The 10,802-nt window shown below is 38.0% G+C and overlaps 1 long non-coding RNA gene across 1 annotated transcript in view; it reads right to left on the bottom strand.

The window, feature by feature from the left end:
* Positions 1-1,016: 1,016 nt before the first annotated feature.
* LOC118351739 (uncharacterized) overlaps positions 1,017-10,802 on the bottom strand; it is a 94,492-nt gene continuing 84,706 nt past the window's right edge. The window contains exon 4 of the long non-coding RNA XR_007404196.1: positions 1,017-1,159. This is a non-coding gene — a long non-coding RNA (uncharacterized LOC118351739). The remainder of the gene's footprint in view (positions 1,160-10,802) is intronic.

Genomic DNA, 10,802 nt, shown 5'->3' with positions numbered 1-10,802 from the left:
GATGAGACTATCTTGGACCACACATTTATTTGTTAATATAGGTACCCTATTCCTCCTCCCTCCAAGCAATCTAAGAGACTGTATGTCAGCTTTGGAAAGGAAGGGTTATGTCTTGCTTCTAGTTGTATCTCTAGCATCTAGCATGATACTAGGTCCAGAGTAGGGCATCAGTAAATGATTATTGTACTTTACAGTGACACCTGGACAACAGCCTCTCTACCTAGCATTGGCACCAGTAAACAAATTCCATTCCAGGGCTGAAGGCCCTGATCATGTATTGATTACATGTTATGTTTTAGGCTCTTTCATTCCTGGCTAGTGTTATATTCCTACTCTCATTTTCACAGAAGCACTGAGACTGTTTATCCAACCTGTTAAAAACTCTTTCATGACCATATTCACTTTTGTTTTTGATACCTAGAAGAGTATTTACATATAGAAGATGCTCAAAATAGGTATTTGTTGAATGGGTCCACTGACACTATCAGCTCTACAAGACTTGTAAACTAAGAAGTCAAAAAAGCAGAACCAGGACTTCCAGAAATAGGTTGTTTTAAAAGTGATTATGCACACCCCCAACCAAGAAGAAGGATTAGGAACTAGCTAGGGGCTATAACTCCAGAGCAAACAGATATATTCTCTAACATAAGCAGATGCCAAGGTAATTTCTGATTCTAACTCTTTTCTATTATATATTAATTTATTGCTGTATATTTACCTCTTCTCTCTTAAAAAAAAAAAAAAAAACTTTAAATGTACACATAGGAGCTTATGACAACAAAGACCAAAATTTATCTTCTCTATACTTGGGAAAATAATGAAATAACTGGAAAGCACCCCCTCCATAAAATATCTTTATGGGCAAATGCAAACTAACATTTATTATAGAACTAGGTATGCAAAGAGAAGCAGCAGAATAACTTTTAAATCAAACCTTGCACTCTTGCTTCTGATTCATCCCCTAACAGAGCAAATCTGAAACCAGATTTGTTGCGATCTCCCCATTTTTAAATGTCAGTAACTTATTTTAAAACATTTAAGGCATCATGTTGTCTAAATAAAACATACCTGGGCCATATGGCTTCTATTATGGATAAGGAGACATAGAATGAAGACTCATTCAGAAGCTACTGGGAGGCTGACATCATTTCAGGAACCGCTATGTTAATAAAGAAGAAAATAATACTGAGAATGTTTAACAACCAAAACCAGGTAAAGACAGATGGATTTATTCTCATTTGGCTGAGGGAATTCAGCTTCACTACCTGAACTAGCCATAGAAGTCGACACCAGGTTTGTCTCTTATTTTTCATTCTCTTTTTCCAGCTTTCTGTTACCTTTGGGTTAGAAGCTAGGAAGGAAGATTCTGGAATGGGAGGGTGGTGAGAGTGGACTTGGTTTTGAAATCAATGGTGAATCATGAAAAGTTTGTTAGCAGAAAGAATAGACAAAAGCAAAACAGTGCCTTGGAAGTATTCCTGGGGAAATGTATACAAAAGATTGAAGGAAAGAAATATTGAAAGAGATGGATTTGATAGACATCAAGAAAGAGAAATTGGCAAGACTTGGTGACTGAACAATTTGGGTCAGAGAAGGAAGAGTTATGGGCTTTTACACTTGAATGAATAGTAGCAACGATGGAGGTATAGATCTTATTTATAAAGCTCATATCTCATATCTTAGGGCTTATTGCAGGTCACTTCTGTTATTTAAGTTATTGGAACAGCAAGAAGTTAATCTGAAAGGCAGAGAATTAGATACAGTTCCTTTAAGGGGAAAGTGTAGAGCTAGGAAATAAGAAGATAATTTAACTTACATACTGGGAGAAAATAACTTTTTTATTAAAAGAATCAAGTAATTGGCAATAGTGTTCATATTTCAATGATTTAAAAAAAACACAATTCACACATCGATTTAAAGCCATCATATAGCTTTGTTTATTTTAAACTGGATGTTTTAGTATCAAGCAGGAATGTTTTTGCCATTGGTTATCTTATCTTAAAGATCATGTTAAATTTCCATAAATTAAAATTTGTGTACAACCTTCATATTTTTAAAGACAGCTTAAAAAATAATAATACAGCTTAAGATCTCTGGGGACATTACTTTTAAACTAGGATATGATTACAGATCCATTCAACTTTTACAGTTCCATTCCATGATCATCCTTCTGCTGGTGGTGTTTCTCAATTCAACTTTTTATTTTTTATTTTATTTTTTATTTTTATTTTTTTTTTATTTATGATAGTCACAGAGAGAGAGAGAGGCGCAGAGACACAGGCAGAGGGAGAAGCAGGCTCCATGCACCGGGAGCCCGATGTGGGATTCGATCCCGGGTCTCCAGGATCGCGCCCTGGGCCAAAGGCAGGCGCCAAACCGCTGCGCCACCCAGGGATCCCTCAATTCAACTTTTTAAATACTGGAATGATGTGTCAGACTTTTGATGTTTCTAGCCACATCCATGCTCTGATAATAACTCTCCCTTCCACCAAATAAATGAACACATGTGTGAAATGTAACTCATCCTCTTGGTCATAGCTGATTGGACCAGAGGTAGTCATATGACCCAAGTGAAGCCATTAGATGTTTTCTCCTAATTTGGGGCACAGGACAAGACTGGACCATTTGGCTATGGCAGGAGATTTGAAATAAGATGTGGATTCAGTGGCCAAAGGCACCATCTTGGGAGTAGCTATGAGGGCTAATATGCCAATGAAGCAGAAGAAGCCCTTCCTCTTCTGAAAGTAAATACAGAAATAGAAACAGAGAACTTGTGGCTCCAGAGAAGGTTAAGAATGAAACTTTGTGGCTCTCAGTGACATTCCTGTCCTGCAGAAGACCAAAGTGCATATACTTTCTATGCTTGAATTCTAAGATAAATCTCTGAATCATAGCAAACACCTGAAAGTTAGCTCCAGGGGTTGAAATTTCCCAAATTAAAAGAAGCTTTGCAACCATATAAGATAATTATGCTGGGTTTTTAGGGTTTGGGGGTAATGAAGTCTTGATAAGCACCCCTCCTTGATTTTAGCAACCCTCCCTGTTAGATTTTTCTGCTGCTCTTCTTCTCTGAATTCCTAGTCTTCCACTAATCTGCAAATGTTCCATAGGGATAGTTAACTCTTTCCTGCCTATGGTGTGTATAATTAACTTGAATCTTTCTAATAATTAGAATACTCTAATGAGCAAGGTGCAACATAGATTGATGCTTTGCTACCATAACCAACTAACATTCTGGTGTAAAAAATAACTACTAATCTAGTCAGATTAGCAAATCAACAATGTGAAAAAAATGGCTTGCATTAATTCCTTCTATCTCTACTCATTTTTTAAAAAGATTTTTTAAAATTTATTTACTCATGAGAGAGAGAGAGAGACAGGCAGAGACACAGGCAGAGGGGGAAGCAGGCTTCATGCAGGGAGCCTGACATGGGACTCAATCCTGGGACTCCAGGATCACACCCTGGGCTGAAGACAGCTCTAAACCGCTGAGCCACCCGGGCCGCCCCTATCTCTACTCATTTTTATGACTAACATGTCACCCCATGGATATTGTTAAGCAACCTATAAAAGATATAGTATCTTCTACTTTCATCTATTTATACATAAATTGCATCTTTCTGGCAATACCTTTAGCAATTTATAGACCTTTGCTGAATCACAAAATCAGTTAATGATTCTGGGAGACTCTTGCCAAAAGATGTTTAATACTTCCATTCTTCTTAACCAAGTTGACAAAGTCAATCCTTGGAACAGTATGAGATTGCAAGTGTATATACCTGTGATTGTGTATTTTTCTTCCCATTTAAAATTTTCCAACCAGTACTATTGTCCTCCTTGACATTATAACTAAGGGAAAAGTCCTTGAAAGAGATGCTCCCATTATTTCTGGTCTCCTGATTTTGATAGCCTGGTGGTTATATAATCTTTCTAATATTTGAGATGCATAATGCATCAAGCTCTTTGACTGCCAAAGGAGCATCAGAGACAGATGGGATGTGTAATGAGAGAGAGGCAGTTGAGACAGATCTTGCTCAAAGCTGGCTGGTGGGGATAGTGAACTTACATCAGCATTTTTTGAGCTCTGCAAAGAATGCCACGAACTGCAAATGGGGGGATCCGGAAAAGGATCCATAAGCATGGTAGATCCAAAGCACTGGGGCCCTGACAGGTTAGGGCCCGACAGAGCTAAGCCTTGTGTTAAGTAGTTTAGAAGAAAGGCAATGCCCTGTTGAATTACCTGCCTCTCACATTCTTTGTGCCTTCCCCAAATTATGAAACATAAATACTTAGATCATTTGGTTGTATCACTTTCACCAAATTAATTGTGATGAACCTTGTTTGGATCCTGAGAAGGCAGTCTGAATATGCAGGCACCCTGGCTACCTGGGAACCAATAGATTTTGCTGTGGAAATTAAAGAAGAGAAGGAAGGAAAAAGGGATAGAAAAAAGAAAGAACAGATGTGAAATGCAAGAATGAAATGATGAACAGAAGGAAGGAAGATGAGGAGGGACACAGAAGAATGGAGTAGGGAAGAGAGGAGAAAGAAACTGGTAGGTGTGGGATTTAACATAAGAAATGGGGTGGAAGGGGGTGGGAAGGAAGGAGATTAAGGGTGGAAATTGGGAAGAAAGGAGAGGAAATAGAAGGAAGGCAGAGAGATGGCAAGAAGAAAGGAGGAAGATAAAGTAACTTAAAGAAAAAAGAATGAAGAAAGGTGGAAGAAACAAGCAAAAAGGCAAAAGAAGAAACAGAAAATGAAGAGAGGGAAGAAGAGAAGGATCAGTCCACATAAGGTATCATGTCTAGTGTTCTAGTTGTCCTGAAAGCTAACTAGAGGAATTGGAGTGGGGAGACTCCAAGTCCCTCTGACCTGCACCTTCAGACTGATCAAAGAGAGAACTCTGGGTGATTTTGAAAAATGCAAAAAAATCATCTATCTAATAACGAGATAGTGGGGAAAGAAAAAAGTATCTTCAATCCTATTTCCCTTGGACTTGCACCCATGCTTCCAGGGAGGATATTTCTACCAATTAGGTTCTCCTACAGGATGGCCATGGCTGATGACAGATGACACTGTTAGCTACCCTTCAGGGACCAGGGCTTTCAATGTTCTGGCGGCTACCCAGGTGATATCTGAGGAATGCAAGGTGTGTCAATTGGGTCTGCAGAAGACTTGTATGGAGAAAGGAAGTGATACACTCACCACAATAATACTAGCTCATGACCAAGGATTAGTCTACTCACTATACTATTTCCCCCGGATTTTGTCATCCAAGGCATGAGCCTTGCCTGGTTAATTTCCCCCAATCTTGTAATAGCTCATTTATTTCCTCTGGGCATATTTTACGCTGGAAACTAATTTAAAAAGTGTGGAATCATTACTGGATGAACCTTTAACTTACTTCAGAAGGAAAAGTTTAGTAATAATACCAGGAACCAAAATGTTCTTGTGGCCAAAACCTGCTAATCAGTGCAAGAGCATTATTTTTACTATTTTATCATAGCACTTAGTTCGTAAACTTGTTATTTTTTTCTCCTTTCCTCATTCCCAGGTGAGTATAATGGGTCAAGTCTGTGCCCCACCCAAATTTCCTTTATTGGCTAATGCACTATCCCCAGCTGCCTGTATGTATTGGATCTCAGCTGCTTCTGTCTCCAAATCTGCAATACAAGAACTGTCCTTGGCCGAAAGGAGCCACCGCACCTGGAGATAGTCCACTTCTCTCCAAACAGAGTTGCTTCCTGATTAACTGACTTGGGGGGTACAAAAGTCTAGGTCCTTTGCCCCATGGTGGTGACCATGTCATGGTGCTATTAGCCACATCTCTTCCCCAGGTACCAATAATTTTTGTTCTCTGTATCTTCTTATTTTGCCCATATTTTTCCTTCAGTCCTCTCAAGTGCCCTCCCTCAATAAACTACTTGCACAAGATTTCTCATCTCAGGCTCTGCTTCTCAGGAATCTGAACTTAGAGAGATTACCACCAACAAAACTGCATGCCTAAAGGCAGGGAATTCTGAAAATACTCAACAGCATCCTGTTAACAATGTCTATTTGCCAAACCATTCCCATGTCTATAAAGTAACATTTTATGAATTGCAGCTGCCTCCAAATTATTTGAACCAAAATACTTCCAAAATACTTGAGTTGGAGGCCCCATGAAGATCCATGTAAAGGCTAACTTACCTAGAAACTCATTTGCATACTGTTAGAAAAAAAGGATTGTCAAAGAATACTTCCATAAAGTTTTCTTCTGCTCAATTCCTTATTCACTTGGTTTAGAAAATACTGCACTGATGTTGCAATAATATGAATGCATAACTTCTGGGATGAGTAGGAAAGCAAAGTACCCCAAATTACTTAATATAACCCTTGTGGTGATAACTAAACACTTTCCTCAGCATTTTACCGTTTATTGACTACATTTTATTTCTGCTTCAATAAGAAGCTGTCAAGTACTCTGAGAATTTCACAAATTCACTTTACCCTACTGACTACACTTTGCCATAAATTAATTACTGCAAGTGCATAATATTTATTTCTGCCTAAGGCAGTCTGCACTGGTATGTCTTATTAGCATTCATTGAGGAATATAAAAATAAAGAGTATAGTTGGCATGAAAAAAACATTTATGTCTTCACATCTCCAGCAATGAGGCTTAAAAATAATTTTCTACTTTATTTCTTCATTGAGTTTGTGCTATAGGCAGCCCCCTCACATTTTTAAGTTGGTTGTGTAAGGAAAATGCAGGTCAGGGGTAATTCAAGCTCTGTCTCCCATTGAACACCACAAAGTAAAACACTGTCGATGTTTTATCAATTTGAAACCAGTTTCCAGTTATTTCTCTGAATCTATACTCTAAACTGTGATGCCACAAAGGGTAAGAGACATGTCTATTTTTTTTTACCTAATTCGTTTTTATATCCCCAACAAAACACCCATAGTGACTTGCAATCAAATAGGTATCATTAAATGCTTGTTGAATGAATGAAGCCAAAAGATAGAACAAAAATCATTGGTATCTGAGGAATAGATTTGGCTACTAGCACTATGACACGGTCAAAAAAGTGTTAAGTACTTACCTGGCATTTACTTATCTTCTCTGAAGTACTGGGGATCTGAAACGTCCCTGGCAAATCTAAGTACTATAAGATTTGACCTCATTGACAAAGTGTTTGGGGAAATTCAGTAGTGGGATCAAATATCTCTCAGGTGGTTCTATTTCAAACTCTTCTATAAACCATGTTTCCATGAAAACTAACTTGAATAAGCCAAATAAAACTGGATCTTCCTGTACAAAATGATTTAAAGCATCTTGTTGCTCTTTGCTCCTCAAAGTGTGATTCATGAGAAGCATCAGTGAGATTACCTGGGAGATTGTTAGACATTCAGAATCTTAGACGCAACCCCAGACCTACTGATTATCCGGATCTCCCTATTACTGGGTAATTATGTTAAAGGTTAGGAGGTACTCTTGTAGCAGGGCTGTCAGCAAGCTAAGCATGGGCCCAGGTTTCCTTTATCATTTTTGGGTGCTCTCATTTCCAACAGCCAGAACCTGTGTGTCTCTTTCTAACAGCCCTGGCCTCAGACTGTCAGAACTTGCTTTTCTTTTGCACACAGAAACATAGTGCCTAAGAATGCATGCTCCCCAAGGGTCAGTCCTTAACCAATAACTGATAAGTGAAAGTACAAATAATCCACATCACTAGTCCCTGAATGGACAACTTTGTTTTCAGAGATGCTCTGTGGGATTAAGACAAAGTAAAACTCCATAGGACTGTGTTTGATATCATACTCTTCTTTGGCCTTCTTCCTTTACTGGTCCTATTTCCTTATTCTCCTCTTATTCCCTTATCTCTGTAATGATTTCAAATTAATCACTTTCTCACAAATTCTCAATTAAGGGTCTATTTCTGGGGATCACAACCTGAAACACCTATCTATCAACAATATGCTGGGAAATTTTTAAGAACTAATTCTCTGGGTAAAAAAAAAATCTCACATTTTTAGTTTTTGTCAGTTGCCATAGTGTAAATACTCCTACCACTAAAGATTTCAAGCTATAAATATAAGGTCATGGAATTAAGAAATGCTCAAAATCTGTTCTCACAAGCCAGTATGAACTGGTTCTAGCATAGCACTGCATATTTTCATAGCCCACCTCATTTAAAACCAGCAACCCTTTCCCAAGCTCTCTTGAAGAACAATTATAACAGAATTATATAACAGAGCACAAGCAAATCTTTCTAAATATCCATCTATCTGTCTAAAGAATCACAGAGTACAAAAAAAAAAATGCTTCAATTTACTGATTCAACAAACATTTACTGAGCAATAACTATGTGCCCATACTTGTAAGGGCAGAAATAAAATCAAATAAGACATACATTATGTCAGTATGTGAGAACTTCACATTCTAGAGTAACAAATAAATAGTTTCAAACTGTGAAAAATACTAATAAAAAAGGAGTCAAGGTAGAGTAAGGACTGAGTGAGTATAAGGAAACACACTTGAGACAGATTTGCCAATACAGGTCCTTGTGAAGAGCAGCTAGTTAGGTGAAGACCTAAAGTAGAAGGAAGCCTTGGCTTTGAAAGAGTGGGAGGAAAAGCATCCCAAGCAGAGTTAATAATAAGGGCAAATACCCAGAGACAGGAAAGAGCCTGGGATGTTTAAGGAACTGACAATAAAAACCTGGCATTGCATCAGACTGCGGGGGAGGGGATTAAAACAAGATTAGGTAGTTAATGTCCATATCAGGCTGAGCCTTACGGGTCATGGTTAGAAGTATGGCTTTTATTCAAAATGCAAAGAATTACCATTAAAGAGAACTGGGCAGGTCGAGGAATGACTGATCTAAATTATGTTTTAAGGGATTCAGAATGTGTGTAAAGTAGATTGACAAGAGTGGAAACTGCAGGACCAATTAGGTGGCAAGACATGGCCCAGGAGAAAGATAATAATGTCCTCGATGTGGAAGTGGCAGCATAGATTCGGAGATGTGAATGAGCTTCAGATACATTTTGGAGATGGAGTTGAGAAGATTTGATAATGGACGTGATGTGGCCACTGAAGACAAGAAAATGAGTTAAATGTGTGACTGGAGATTGAAGGCTTAAACAACTAGGGACATTCACGTTTTACCTCTTTTGTTGTTGTTGTTGTTGTTGTTGTCTTTTCCTAAAAGAAGGACCAGTTCATTTAGCTATCTCGGTCCTTTTTTGCCCCACCTATACTTCCCAGAATTTTTCAACTAAAGATGGCAACATGTCTCTTTAAAATTTATATGAATTCAGATTCTCATGGTTTTGTCCAATTTTCTCCACTCACACATCTATTAACTCAATAAAGTCCCATAATCAGAACTGAGAATAATTGACAAAGAATTCTCAGTAAATACTCAAGTAAAGAGAGATTAACTCTAAATATGTATATTACTCTTCTGTCCCTGTCTTAAAGGAGCATGAATTTATCCAATAATGATATGTCATGCTTCTCAGACTTTAATGCATCAGCATCACCAAGAAAGTACTTAAACACAGGTTGCTGGGGCCCACCTCCAATTTTCTCATTTAGTAAGTCCAGGGAGTGTTTAAGAATGTCTATTTCTATAAAGTTCCCAGATGATGATGATGGTGGTAATGTTCTGGCATCTGCACTTTGAGAGCCATATAGATATACTATCAAAATTTCATTCAGAGGTATCCAAAATATACAAACAAGGAAATGGCACTACTTATGTATTATTTTTAAGATGTTTTCAGACCTAATGTAATTTCTTTCTCTAGGTCTTAGGTAGTGAATTTCTCAATCAGACTGTTGACCTGCATGCGCACCTGCTGTATAAAGTGAGAACTGCAAGCCTTCAGAGAAGCAGAACATTCTGGGCACAGTGGTAACTTCTCATTACAAAAGACGAAAACAGATGAGTTCATCAGGAAGCCCCTTCAACTCCACGGAGGCTCATCATTCCTATTTCACGAGTTCAGACAAGCAGTTAATCTGCTGGAAACATGGAAAATGAACTGGCTGTAACAATCTATTCATGCCAGAGGGGACCTTACATTAAAAAGAGGATGCTCATGTATTATCATTAAAGACATCTAGGTTGTTCATTCAAGTATTTATATTGTAATGTTGTGTTTAGTGAGCCTGCTAGTCTTTCTCTTCTATGTGAAAGAGAGCCACAATAAAATTATCTTACGAGTGTACGCTACATTATAGTTTGTGAGGCTTTTAATGGATAATATATTTATTTTTAACCTTAGAGTAATCTGGTATGATAGAAATTATTCTCTCCACTTTGCAGATGAAGAAAGTAAAGCTCACAGAAATGAAGGACTTTCATAAGTTCACATAGCAAGGTGGTAGCTTAATTGAGACTTAAATTCAGGTCTTTTAACTCTTTGTGCAATGATCTGACTCCATGAGAAGTCTTCATGACTCTGTGGCTCCATGAGTTGATGGATTGACTTCTAACTCATGACTCTATAAATTAAAGAAAAGCCCTAATCTGATGGTTAATGTCCATACAATCATTAGACTAAACTCATCCTATGAAACACTGACTGAAGTCTTTACTTATGAGGGGCCAGTGGGTCTGAGTTTCTGATCACCAACCTTCGAGGTACATTTATTCTGACCAGCTAAGGCCATTGAGAGTTCCAGTCCATTTGCTTTGACTCCTGGGTGTTGTTCTCTTTTAACAAAAAGCCAACCCCTACATAAAGGCCACAACAAAATTATCAGGTTGAAGCCTACGAAACTGCCAAATTTTGACTGTTTTTAACAG

Source organism: Canis lupus, chromosome 20 (genome assembly GCF_003254725.2).
Source record: "Canis lupus dingo isolate Sandy chromosome 20, ASM325472v2, whole genome shotgun sequence".
Taxonomy (NCBI): Eukaryota; Metazoa; Chordata; class Mammalia; order Carnivora; family Canidae; genus Canis; species Canis lupus.
The sequence above is the reverse complement of the archived record's forward strand: the minus strand, read 5'-3'. Positions and strand labels throughout refer to the sequence as shown.